General features: G+C 44.9%; 1 protein-coding gene and 1 long non-coding RNA gene across 3 annotated transcripts in view; one reads left to right on the top strand and one right to left on the bottom strand.

The window, feature by feature from the left end:
• Positions 1 to 9,036, top strand: part of LOC102555516 (uncharacterized) — a 40,597-nt gene extending 31,561 nt beyond the window's left edge. The window contains exon 7 of the long non-coding RNA XR_005501429.2: positions 8,777 to 9,036. This is a non-coding gene — a long non-coding RNA (uncharacterized LOC102555516). The remainder of the gene's footprint in view (positions 1 to 8,776) is intronic.
• Positions 1 to 14,140, bottom strand: part of Erich3 (glutamate-rich 3) — a 102,236-nt gene that overhangs the window by 83,057 nt on the left and 5,039 nt on the right. The gene's annotated exons all lie outside the window — the stretch shown is intronic.

Below are 14,140 nucleotides of genomic sequence, written 5' to 3'. Positions count from 1 at the left end.
ATACTATACATGGACTGACCCTGGACTCTGACCCCATAGGTAGCAATGAATATCCTAGTAAGAGCACCAGTGGAAGGGGAAGCCCTGGGTCCTGCTAAGACTGAACCCCCAGTGAACTAGACTATGGGGGGAGGGCGGCAATGGGGGGAGGGTTGGGAGGGGAACACCCATAAGGAAGGGGAGGGGGGAGGGGGATGTTTGCCCGGAAACCGGGAAAGGGAATAACACTCGGAATGTATATAAGAAATACTCAAGTTAATAAAAAAAAAAAAGAAAGAACACTGGCTGCTCTCAATGAGGATGAGGGTTCAGTTCCCAGCATCCACATGGTGGCTCACATGCATAACTCCAGTTCCAGGATATCTGATAGCCTTGACCAGCCTCTGAGGGCACTGCATGCATGGTGTACATACATACATACATGCAAAATAAATCTCAAGAAAGAGAAAGGTTCTCCCAAAGAAAAATAAATAAATAAATAAAAATAGGCCCCATAAGACAGTGAGCTCTGCTTTCATAGGATCAGAGATTTCTACGGTGGCCACACAGAGTTTTTAAAGAGGGACTATATGGCCAGATTATCATGATTTTGCAATCAACATCCCCCTGCTCATATTTTAGAAGCAGAGCATGTTTACCCTAGCTATCTAGTTAATTAGTAGTTTTCTGGCCAAACACAAGCTTCTCCCCACACCCCATACCCTTCACTGAAAAGGACCATAATAATTGTGCTTTCTTGGAGAGTCCGGGCTTCAAATAGGTGGCCGTAGATGCAGAAGCCAGAAGAACCCAGAGGCTCTCCGCAGAAGGAGACTGCTCAGTGGCAGTTAGAAGAGCACACTGCACACATCCCTTCACTCTCTACTGAGAAGCTATCTAGGGACAATTAACCTCCATGCAGGTGAGGCTGTTCTGAGACAGTAATTCCTCCCGAGGATCCCACCCCAGTTCCCACACACAAATTAGCAGGAAAATCTTCCCTGGAAGGAGCTACACCTAAAAACCTGTTTCTTCCTATTTCTCCCTCACAGAGGCACCCCTGGGGTGCGGTGCAGCCGCCTTGCTCTTAGGAGCCAGGTACCCTGTCATGTTTTCTGTAGACCTCCTAGAGAACGCTGACTTGGTCTTCTTCATGGCCTTGTGTTCCAGGGGCAGAAGCAAACACCCAACTCTTTGCGAATGTGCAACTAGACTTTTCTCTTCATATGACCTCATATTATCTCTAGTTGTCAACATCTTTCTGAGAGAGCAGGGTGGAAGACTGCTCTCTTCCAAAAGGAATCTGAAAAATCTCTACATTATCCTGTTTGTGTATTCTGATGTCCAGACTGGGGTAGGCAAAGCTTGTCTTGCTTGGACCCTTTCTTATGTCCTTTCTCCCGCTGAAAGACCAATCCTCATGACCATTTAGCATGCCGGGTTCTTCCTCTTCTGCAATGCTGCTTACTGTTTCTCTTCTATTTTTTTAATCTATTCTCAAGAAAGATATTCTCAGAGTTGTGCAGCATTCACACTGAAATGCATCTTGGGATACAAGATGTCTCCTAGGTATCTATGGAAGCAAAAGGGCAGAAGCAGAATGAGCAGTGAGAGATCACGCTGCATACAGACCAAGCTGCACATAGACCAAGCTGCACACAGACCAAGCTGCACAAAGACCAAGTCAGCCAACTCTTCACAAGTGTTGTTCCTCAGAGCCGCCCTTCTGGGTGAAATGACCAGGTTCTGCTCATACCCACACTCAGTTCCAGTGCGGGTTGCTCAGGAGGGACAAGACCTTAGACTGGGTGTTATGCTTTAGTCTAGGTAGGCCCTGCAGATACTGACAGCTAGAGGGGGTACAAATGGTCAACAAGTGTTTTCTTTCAAGGAGGCTCAGGTGGCATCTGTGTCAGGGATGGCCATATGTTCCCACTTGTAGGGAGGGGTCTTTACACTTAAATACGACCAAGATCTGCAGTCTGGAGGGTATCCTCCAATAATGAAATGCTAGTTAGTAATCAGGATGCCAAGTCAGAAAGGATACTTTCAGAAATCCAATATGTCGTTGGCCACATCTCACAAAGATCCCAATTACTTCCATATTATCTGATCATTCTAAGCTGAGGTGGCAGAAATCACTGAGTAGCACAACGGATGTCACAGCTGGTTATGATACTTTTTATTTTCCTTCCCTTCTTTTTTATAATACAACTTGAATTTTTCCTTTGGTAATTCTCAGTTTGCTTCTAAACAAAATATGGACTCAATAAGACAGTTTTGAACTTTGATTTTTATATGCCTCTGCAGAGCTACCATTCTTCAAGTCAGTTCCTAGTCAATATTGAGCCCTCCTCCTGACCTCGGGCAAATGTAAGTATAGCACATAGCTCTCAACCTTCTAGCCTATCAGGAGCAACTACTAAACGTGGAGTAGATGACCCTACCAGCTACTGAGCATTCAGCAAACGCCATGCTGTGTTTGGTTGTGTTTCTAAACATATTGTGAAGCACAGTATAGGAGAGAAATGAAGATTGTCCTTAAAGTGTCTGTCTAACACCTGTTATTTTTGTTTGCAATGAATTTTACATTCCTTTCCCAAGATCCAGTTCCTGTCTGTTTGTCTGTCTTTCTGAGACAGCATCCCTCTACATAGTCTTGTTATTCTGGAATTATATAAACCAGGCTGTCCTAGAACTCAGAGATCTGCCTGCTGCTGCCTCCCAAGTGCTGAGACGGAAGGATTGTACCACCATAGCTCGCTTAAGATATAGTTCTTTTAAAGTCAGGTTCTTCTATCGTGTATTATTCAGATTTCCCACCCCTTGGAAACAGCAAGTTCTAGTTTAAGTGTTCCATTTCCATCTCTACTCTTTGGAATTTGAAAAGTTGTTTTATTGCTATTAATCTCAGTTTCATCATCCGAGGGGAGAATAATTTTGTCTCATGGACCTGGAGCTTCTAGTGAGAACTAAATATGACATCATAAGCAAATGGCCAGTTTAGCCAGAGGCATGGATGTTGCAGTAGTGACATTAGCTGCATCATCTTATGAGCCAGCTAAGTGCCAGCCTGTGCTCTCGGAGGAGTTTGTACAGCACTGTTAAAATCATCCAGAAGGCAGGTACAGCAAGAACGACTGGAAGAAGGGCATGGCTTAAATCCAGGAATTAAACAAGACTAGAACTAGGAGAAGGAAACTGGGCAAGTGCCAGGCCACAGGAAGGAGCGACGGGGGCAAGTCAGGCTTGTCTTAAGGAGAGTGGTCATCTAAATGCAAGGAGAGAGCACAGTGGAGTCTCCTTTCTCTACCATCTAGCAAGAACCTCTTCTGACACAACCCTCCCCACTTGACTTGCCTATTCTATACCACTACACCATTCCAGAACCCCCATGGAATCACAGAGGAAACCACTATACCACCATAATGTCTCAAGGACCAGTAGGTGGCCAGTCAGCCAGCCTGCCATGAAGAAGTCTGACACAATAAACCCAGCCAGTTGCTGAGTGCCTTGCCATGTGCTCTCCTGAGGTCACACATCTGTGTAAGTACAGCACCTGCCCTTCAGAGAACATAGCCCAGCCAAGGAAATGGTGCTGGCTGTTGGGGGTTGGGCTGGAGCTGCTATGTATTCAAATGCTAAACACTGGCCCTTAAGATATGGTGCAGTCCTGGATGAGCACATTATCATGTACACCAAAGGGCATGTAAACTTTGCTTGCCTATTTTCTCTGGACGGCCAATTACTGGTGAGAATAGAGGTAGGGAGGTCTTCGGTTCATGGGCTGGAGGTCACAGAGAACCAGGAAATGACCTGATAGAGTGAATCCAGCACAGACAGGACAACCACTGGCAAATAACTGGAGGAGCACAGCTAGCTAGTCTAGTACAGAAAAATAGTCTAGGGGCAATCACCCAGTAATTGTGCTAAAAATGATTAAATAAATCAGTAGGACTCTGTCTCAATTATTGGGGACCTGGCTGGGTCATTATAAGAACTAATAGACTTATTACATATCCAATAACAGCTGACATGATTAGATAAACTATACTCAAAGCAGCTGGGGCTAATTGTCTCTGTGTCTCCTGGAATCTTCAAAAGACCCTATGTGTTTGGTTGGAATCCCAGAGCCTCCAGGAAGTGGCCACCTGACAGGCCAAGTGAAATATGACAGGATTCCCACGTTGAGGGAATAAGCAGGATTTGGCTAACATGACAGGCATAGAGGGACACACACTCTAGGAGGAGCATAACACTCTAGACAAAGACCATGAGTTACCAGCAGCAGACAGTTAGTGTAATAAAAGCAGACGGACTCTGAAGTACTAGTGTATGTCGACCAAGGCAGTTAAAACTTTAGGTCACATATTCCCTTCCTGTGCTCACGGCTTAGAAATCTGAACATTCTTTATCTGTGATTGATGTCAGAAAGGAGCTTATTTTGGAAATACATGGCCTACTTTGACTTCTTTAATGGTCAAGAAACCCAGATGCAGGCCTGGAGAGATGGTTCAGCAGTTAAGAACATTGGTTGCTCTACCAGAGGACCTGAGTTCGACTCCCAGCACCCCACATGGTGGCTAACAACCATCTGTCACTCTAGTCCTAGGAAATCCAACACCTCTGGTGTCTGTGAGCTTCTTGCACATGGTGCACAGACATATATGCAGGCAAATCATCCATATACACAAAATAAAAACAATTTTAAAAAGCAACCTAGATGGTCGAGTGTATATGTGCATGCACACACTCCATATACATGCACAAACATGCCATAAAAGCACACACACACCATACACACACCATGTGCACATATACACGAACACATGGACACACATGCCACACACACACCACATCACACACACACAAACACACACGTGTGTACACACATACCATACACACATACCATGTGCACATATACAGGAACACATGGACACACATGCCACACACCACACACACACACACACACAATGAAAAAAATTAGTTCAATTGATGAAGAAGACAATTCATGGACAGTGAACTCCTTCCCAACCCTCTTTCTCTGTCACCTGAGATGCATCCCTCCTCTTGTTTTGAGCAGTATATGTAATTTAGTTTTGGTTGACATACTTTAAGAATTAAAGACTAAAAACTGAGGCAAATACTTTCTACAAAGACCAAAAGGAGTACAGTGCCTGCCATTTATCAAATCCCTATGATGTGCCAATATGTCTTCAGGAGAGGAATTTATCAGCCTCATGGCTGGAAACAATAAATGGGGTACAGAAAAATTAACTTTCCCAAGTTCACAAAAGGCATAACTGGAAAAATTCTAATTCTACAAAATATTTCTCTCTCTGCTGTCTCGGTCTCTGTCTCTTTGTCTCTGTCCCTCGCTCTGTCTCTGTCTGTCTCTTGCTCTCGTGTGTGTGTGCGTGCGTGTGTGTGTGTGTGTGCGTGCGTGCGTGTGTGTGTGTGCGTGCGTGCGTGTGTGTGTGTGTGTGTGTGTGTGTGTGCGCAGGTATATAATGGTTGTTCATGTTTTAGTGTCAGCTTGACTGAATTATGAAACATCTATGAAATTAGTAAACTCTATTTCTGGGTAGTGGCATTTCCAGACAAGCAGATCCCAAGAGCTCTGAGCAAGTGGACTCATCAGTTCCTTGATGGGTTCATGCCATGATGGCATTGTAGAGGAAGGGAGAGGTTAGGAGGTGGGACTAGGAGAGGTTAGGAGGCAGAGGGCAGTGAAGTGGATGTGTTCTTGGGACCTGTCTCTTGTCCTAGCTTCCCTCTATATACCCACCACACACACACACAAACACACACACACACACACACACATATACACACACAGAGAGATGCTACACACAGCACACACAAACACAGACACACACACAGACACAGACACACACACACATGCACATACACATACACACATACACAGCATGTACATACACACACAGACACAGACACACACAGATACCACACACATGCATGCACACAGACACACACAGATACCATACACACACAGAGAGAGACACACAGAGACACACACACCACACACACACACAGACACACACACAACACACACACACAGAATGGAACACAAATGGAAAAGGCAAGTTTCAGAAGGTTGGAAGCCTTATCCTGCCTCCTAGAGAGAATCTGACCTTTCAAAGCTTCATACCCATTCCTGAGTCTCTTGAGGGCTCTGTCACTACAACCTGCCTGAGCCTTCCTGCTTCCCTTCATGGGGTTCTGGAATTGGGCTGCTGCTTCATGCTCTCACACTAAGTTCAGAAACCTCAGACCTTTGATTTACCTTTCTGCCCCAAACGTGAACTTTCAGTGTCCTTTTTCTCATATGGAATTCTGGGATCAGTGTCACCCTCTCCCTGTACCTTGTACTAGAAGATTCCAGCCCCAGTCAAGGACCCCAGATTGACTGATAGGAACACAGAATTTGTAGAGATGAATATTACAAAGACGACATCTCCTGCATAGTATATACTCACTGATAAGTGGATGTTAGCCAAAAATACAACCCACAGACCCTAAGAAGTGTAACATGCAGAAAGGCCCAAGAGAGGACACTTCAATCCCACTTAGAAGGAGAAGGAAATAATAACAGGAGGCAGAGGGAGGGATCTGGGTAATAGAGGGGAAGAGGAAGGAAAAGGGGGAACAGGATCAGGTATGGAGGGGTAACAGGAGAGAAATCCAAAGGGCCAGGAGAATGAATGGAAATATGTAGTCTCAGGAGTGGGAGGTGGTGAGGACCCTCTAAAATGAACCAGAGACCTGGGAGGTAGAAGACTCTGAGGACTCAATGGGGGTGAACTTATCCAAATTGCCCAACACTGGAGAGAGGGAACCCGAAGAGTCCACCTCCAGCAGATAGACAGGGCCTCGAGTGAGGGATGGGGTTATTAACCCACAGTCAAAATTCCTGACCCAGAGTTCTTCCTGTCTAGAAGAACTGCAGGGGCAAAACTAAGAAGAGACTGAAGGAAAGGAGGTCCAATGACCAGCCCAACTTGGGATCCATCTCATGGGAGGTGGGAGGACACCAAGGCCTGACACTATTACTGATGTCATGTTGTGCTGGCAGACAGGAGCCTGGCATGGCTGTCCTCTGAGAGGCCCTATCAGCAGCTGATTGAGACAGAGGCAGACACTTACACCCAACCATTGGACTAAAGTCAGGGACCCCTATGGATGGATTAGGGGAAAGACTGAGGGGGAGGACAACCCCATAGGAACACCAGCAATCTCACCTGAGCCACCCACCAGGCAGCATACATGGGCTGGTCAGAGGCCCCAGCACATATGTAGCAGAGAACTGCCTGGTCTGGTCTCAGTGGGAGAAAATGCATCTAATCCTCTGTTCCCAGGAGAGACTTGAGGCCCCAGGGAAGGGGGAGCCTTAGGGAGAGCACCCTCTTGGAGAACAGTGGAGAAGTAGGATGAGGAACTGTGGAAGGGGGATCAGGAGGGGGGCAAGGGCTGGAGATATATATATGTATATATGTATATGTGTGTGTGTGTGTGTGTGTGTGTGTGTGTGTGTGTGTGTGTGTGTATCATAAAAGTTAAAAAAAGGACATCTCAAATTTGGTGAGGTGGACATTTAACAGAAATTCCAAACCATTCATTTCAAGAGAATGAAATGACCAACGTTTACGCTTACAACTTCATCAGGAATAATAATTTATTTCTGAATTAGATATCTTAAATATTGATTAGGAAAGAAAAGCCCTAATGGACACTTTCCCACTTAAGGTGTCAAAGAGGAGCAAGAGACCATGGGCACGTGTTTAAAACGGCCTGGAAATGGAAGCTTTAGCTTCGGACAGGTCAGTTGTGTGTGATGTGGGCTTTCAGCATGCTGTAACATGTCACCTAAATCAGTAAACAATGTTGCCATTCTATTTCCCTGCCTCCCGCTATGCGGATTACTACGATTGGAGACAGCTTCCTCAGACGTCTTCCTTATGTCTCAGCCACACTTCAAAGTCTTCTCGGCTTCTTTAATTATCTTAATGCTACTTCCAGCTCAGGAAATAAGTCTAGACGTTCTGTAGAAACCTGTGTCTGCTCATGCACTGCGGTTACATGGAGAACCAAGCGCCTCCCACAGTCAGGAGTCAGAGCAATCACAAAACCTGCTTAGGGTCACGTGACTCCTTTGTGGCATGATTGACAATCCAGAATTCAGACCATCCAAGCCCAATCTTAGGCAGCCAGTACTAATAGCTCTGTGGTAGACATTGAGCTGTCCAGGAAAGACTATTCCCAGTCCTTTCTCCTGTGTCTATCTCCCCAGTAGAGTCAGAACACCTCACCCTTGCTCTTCCTTACTCTTGCCTGGTATATGCACAGATGCAATTGTGGTCGATGAGACACACCACAAAGAATGCTAAAAGTAGCTTGCCTAGGAAGCGCAAGGCCCTGGGTTCGGTCCCCAGCTCCGAAAAAAAGAACCAAAAAAAAAAAAAAAAAAAAAAAAAAGAAAGAAAGAAAGAAAAAGAATGCTAAAAGTATCCTGTGAATGTTTTCCTGGCCCATCACTTCCCTTCCTACTTGTGGTGGTTTTACAAAAATAATGATAATGCAATGACTGACTTTAATTTTATATCTTGCTGCCATAGATAAATAATAAGAAATGTGCAGGGATAACGACTTACATAACCAATCCAAGTCCTGATACTAACAAGACTCTTAATCACCTGAATGTTTACTGCAGATATAACAAGTCATAGCTTTTGTCAAGGCCTGAGCCTCTGTTTAATTTCCTTTCTCCCGGTTGCAGCCAAAGATATTCCTAACACGGGATCACTGAGTTCCCTGAGGATGGCAAGGCACGGCAAGGATCAGTGGCTTTAAATCATGCCCCAAACTTATTATTTGGGCCTTTTAAGATCTCAGGATCTCAGAAGAATTCCTGAAGACTGAGGTTCCAGGCCATAGCAATTCCTGAGTGTGGCATTACCACACAACAGACACTCCAGGAACTGTACTTGAGGGAGTGACTCTACTCTTGGAACCTAATAAATACTTGTTTGTGTGATAGTCGGTCTTGAGTGCTAGCTTTACAGGATTTAGAGTCACTATGGAAACAAAGCCCTGTGAGGGTTTGGAAATTCTGCTAATTAATGATGGGAAGCCCCGCCTTCAACATAGGCAGCATCATGGACTGAGGTGCTGGACTGCATAAAAGGGGGAAAGTGAACCTAGCCAAGCCCCAACACTCACAGCTCTCTGCTTCCTGGCCACAGATGTCCTATGACCAAATGCCTCGTGCTCCAGCCTCCGTGATGTCTCTCTCATGATGGCCTATACCATTAAACTGTGAGCCGTCCCTCCCCTCTCCCATTACAATCTATTCCCAGTAGTCCAGCAAGTAACTATCACACCAGCTTCCAGCAACCATTGAGCTAATTTTAAACCACAGTGACAGTGATATTACAAATCCCAGAGACACGGAGAGGTGTGGCCTCTTACCACAAGGGCTTGCAGTTTACGTGGGAGACGGAAAGACTCCTCCGATGCTGTGTTGGCATAATTTTAAATCAGTTGAGAAACAGATTTTCAAAGAGTCTAGTTTTGTCAAAACGGGTAAGCAGTAGGGACATGGAGTGGAAATAATATAACAAAATGCTCGCCGTAATCACCGACGGGGGGAGGGCTTCAAAGGCGCCTTGATTTTTCTCCCTTGTTCTTGTCATCTCCAAGTGTGAAATTTCAAACTACAGATAAGTGGAGGAAGGAAAATTAAAAACCACTTGTGTCCCGCGCACCCAGCAATTTGAAGTTCCTTCTAATTCTGTTCTTCTAATTTGCCGCAGATTATTTTTATTGGATCCTAAACAATAGAGATGATATTACTGTAAATATCTCAAAGCAAGCAGTGTAGAGGAGGAACGGCTCAATACAAAAGGCACATAATAGCCACAGATATGAAATGCTATATAGCCCGTCTCACAGAGAGAACGGCCAATTAACGGCAACTATCAAGCGTGATCCGACTCCATTTGAAACCCACACAGTTTGTAGTGCTGTTTCCTAAGTGCTTTGTACAATTCATTTCGCCTGTTTAGTTCCCCGCTGTGCCTTCTTTCGCTTCAGCATTTTGCCCCCAGTATCTTCGTTAATTTATAAATGTTTATAACTGTGGCAGGAAAATAATAACCGTCACAGAGGAATGGATCACCAGTTTCAAGTGATTGGTTTTATATCCCAGTCAGTACCAGGCACTGAAGGATAGGGGGTCTTGAAGTTAGGCCCTGGTTCATGCTCCCAGTCCCATGCTCCCAGAAATAAGACTCAGATGCAAAATATATTTACAAATGCCTAGCCATATGGCTAGGTTCTACTCTGACTAGATCTTAACTAAAATAACCCAATTATTTTAACCTACATTTTACCACATGGCTGGTTACCTGTGCTGAGGTACCATGCCTCTAGCTCCTCACATTGTCCCAAGATGGCTCTCCAGCCTCTGGCTCTATCCCAGAGTTCTTTCTCCTCCCAGATGTCTCACCTCTACTTTCTGCCTAAGCCATAGGCCTTAGGCTTTTTAATTGACAGGTGATGTATCCATACAGTACACAAGACATTCTCCCTATAGGGAGGGACTTGACCACCGAGGTGGCATAATGTGTCCCAGCAGAGCTCACTGGCCCGTTAGCCTCATTAGCTCACCTCAGTGGGGTTTTCCTCAAAGTTGGGCTGGGTTTGGACCTTATCTCTCCCTTTTGAGCTTTTGGCTTCAAACATCAGTGTGTTAAATAATGGACTACATGGGCTTAACATGTACGCTCAAATTTATGAGGTGAAATCCTAACTTCCAATGTGACAATATCAGAAAATGGGGACACTGGGGAGAGTTTAAAAAAGAGTTCAGCCTTCTCACAAATGAGATTAGAACCATAGAAAAAGAGGAAAGGGGCGGGGGTAGCCATAAGGGGCCTGATATGCAGGCAGTGTGGGGACAGAGACAGAACGAGGCCACCTGTGAGTGAAGAAGCTGACCTCTACAGATGTCACCTACCAGCCTGAACTACCTACCCTCTAGAACTGTGTGAAGTAAATTTGGGTTGTTTTTAAGGCACTGGATCTACAGGATTTAGATACACTAAGACATTCATTGCCACCACTCTGCCGATAATCAATCAATCATTTGTTTTCTGTGACTCTGCGTTTCTTATAAAGACTTACTTCAGCTTTTAAGACCAGGCAATAAAAGCTTTCAGCTATTATAAACAAGTGTATTAACTCAGTAAGACTGTCATAAAATCATATCGCAGAAGAGGCAGGTGTCCTTCACAACATGCATTTATCTTCTTGTGCTTCCAGAAGCTAAAGAGACTATAACTTTGGGCCAATGTCTACGGAGTTGATTGCTCCTGAGGGCCACTTTGGAAAGATCAATGCCAGCTTCCCACATTGGTTCATGAAGGACCACTGTATCTGTAATGTTCCGAGCCTCTTTCTATGTGTGCACTTCTGTGTCTTAATGTCTATCTATTATAAGGACACGTGTCAGCTTGCTTTGGGGCCCTTTGATATCACTTACCCTATTACTTATTTAAAGCTCTATCTCTAAGTACAGTCACATTCTGAGATGTGTGGGACTGAGCCTACCACAGAATAATAAGAACAGTGACCCGTTTCTGTAGGCAATGTCCATGTAAGGCATAGAAATTAAGAATGTCTTTCTTGAGCACCTAGATATCTTGATTCTGGAGTCTCTATGCTCTCAAACAGAATGTAACCATTAACAGCTGATCAGAAATGGCACAGGAACCCTGTACTGGCTGGTTTTGTGTGTCACGGAGCTGGAGTTATCACGGAGAAAGGAACCTCAGTTGAAGAAATGCCTCCATGAGATGCAGCTGTGAGGCATTTTCTCAATTAGTAATCAAGGTAGGAGGACCCAGCCCACTGTGGGTGGGCTGGTGTGATTCCTGGGCTGGTGGTCTGGGTTCTATAAGAAAGCAAGCTGAGCAAGCCAAGGGAAGCAAGCCAGTAAGTAACATCCCTCCATGGCCTCAGCATCAGCCCCTGCTTCCTGACCTGCTTGGGCTCCAGTCCTGACTTCCTTTGGTGATGAACAGCAAATTGAAAGTGTAAGAAGAATAAACTTTCCTACCCAACATGCTTGATTTGTGCAGGAATACAAACCCTGAGTAAGACAAACCCTCTGGACCCTCCCACATCTATGCTGGCAGCTGTGCTAAAAGAGAAAATCATATGGTGTGGGCCTATTACTGGAGGCCAGGTGCCAGGGTTCATGTGAAGGGTTCAAGGGCACCTCCACTTTGCTGCTGCCCAGCCTTTTCGGTTGCTCCAAGATGTCAGAAGGCCTGAGCCAGAAGAAGGCTGGCTAGCCAGCGAGAAGGGCAGGGGAGCTTCTGGTGGTGATTTCAGGAGAGCTGATCTCTTCCTCAAGAGGCAGTGTTACTGCTCTTATCATGGAAGCTCCCAGATGAGGGAGTAATTCTTGCACACCTTTTTTCCTTCTGGATAGGATTCTTATATACAGTTTGGGGGTGGGTCAGGGTCTGATGGTAGGTACTTCCTATTGGCTTGGTCTGAGAGCTTGGGGATATCTTATCTACATATGGGAGGGCTTGGGGTGCTGATGGTCACAAACCTCTCTACAGCGGTCTGTGGTGGGTTGTAGCTATGTGACAGGAGCCTAGTTTCCTGGGAGTTTAGGGAAACGCCTACTGTCCCTTAGGGACACCGGGGTTTCAAACCTTAGCTCAACCAGGAACCAGGACACCTTTTGCAGTCCACCGCTGCACAATATGGAAGCCACGCAAGTTAGAGTAGATGAACCGCCACACCACAGCAGCCACCCGCAGACCAAGAGTCAGCCACAGGAAGGAGACAGGGAGGGGGAGCAAGGATCAGAGAGGACTCACAGGAGAATAAGAAACTATTAAAGAAACCAGACCATTGTCTCTCCGTGTTCCAGGGTTGTTCACTGTTAATGTTTATTTCCTGAGGCTCACTATACAAGCAGTGATTTGGTAACAATTTTCCAGAAGCCTAAAATCCTAACACCAGCAGAATCACAGTAAAGCATGACTTTTCAAAGCACTCTGTTCAGCTCGTCACATCCCCTCCTCTTTCTGCAGAATACACTTTACTGCAAAGAGTCAAGCTCCCAGCTGAGTTACTTTGGGCCAAGTAGCAACAATGTTGCCAGTGAAGGATATGTTGTCTCCTTTCTGGATTTGTGGGAGAAAAGAGAGAAAAAAAAATAGAACATGTTTTCCGAAGCTGGGATATTCTGCTTGACTGTTTTAGATGAAGGTACAAGTTTCTGAAAATTGCTTAACCTGTAAACCCGGCATGGGGTTCTGTGCATAAGTCACTACTCAGTCATTTTTCATATGCTTCACTCGGACAATAAAGCAAAACAAGCTAAGGGAAGGGAGAAAACAACTAGGGAAAGTGTGTTGACATACTCAAGTCTGGGGACACTGCACAACCTCAATATCCAAGACCATTTGGACAGCTGGCTGCTTGTGCAAAAAATAAAGAATAACGATTCAAATATATTTACCTTAAACAATGCGCTTGAATACAAAGTACAAATGTATGTCTGCTCACTATACATCCTTGCTAGTTGAGAGTTTTCCTTGAGTTAGCCAACTGTTCTGCTATTTGTAGTACATTATGCACACAGTCAAACCATTTGGGAATTTACAATCTGAAGAAAAATGACACTCCCAGAACTTGGGATGCTGTAGTGTGTGTTCTACTTCTTTGTGCTGATTTTAGTGCCACTTAAATGTGAGAGTTTCCCTTTAAACTTGGTATTTATGAAATCGTCACATACAGTGTAGTATTCTGTAATCTGTGCAGTGGGGTTAAGATGCTCAAGGAGCCCATGGTTCTCACTCCATACCATATGTCTTGGTCTGTATCGAAATGAGTCGCAGAAGACTGGAAACTAACTACAGTGTTTGAGGTTTTCAAGAGAAATGACTTTCCAGAACCCTAAAATCCTAACACCAACAGAATTATTCACCTAAAGCCAAAGATCATTCGAATCACGCTGTTCACTTACAAATTTGAAGGCTTAAAGATACACATGCTCCCTCAGGATTAGATTAATTGGGTGCTGTGTTAAGAGTCCTGTCAGAAAGGCTCTACCTTC

The sequence above is a fragment of the Rattus norvegicus genome, chromosome 2, assembly GCF_036323735.1.
Source record: "Rattus norvegicus strain BN/NHsdMcwi chromosome 2, GRCr8, whole genome shotgun sequence".
NCBI lineage: Eukaryota > Metazoa > Chordata > Mammalia > Rodentia > Muridae > Rattus > Rattus norvegicus.
This window is presented reverse-complemented; position numbering and strand designations above follow the sequence as displayed.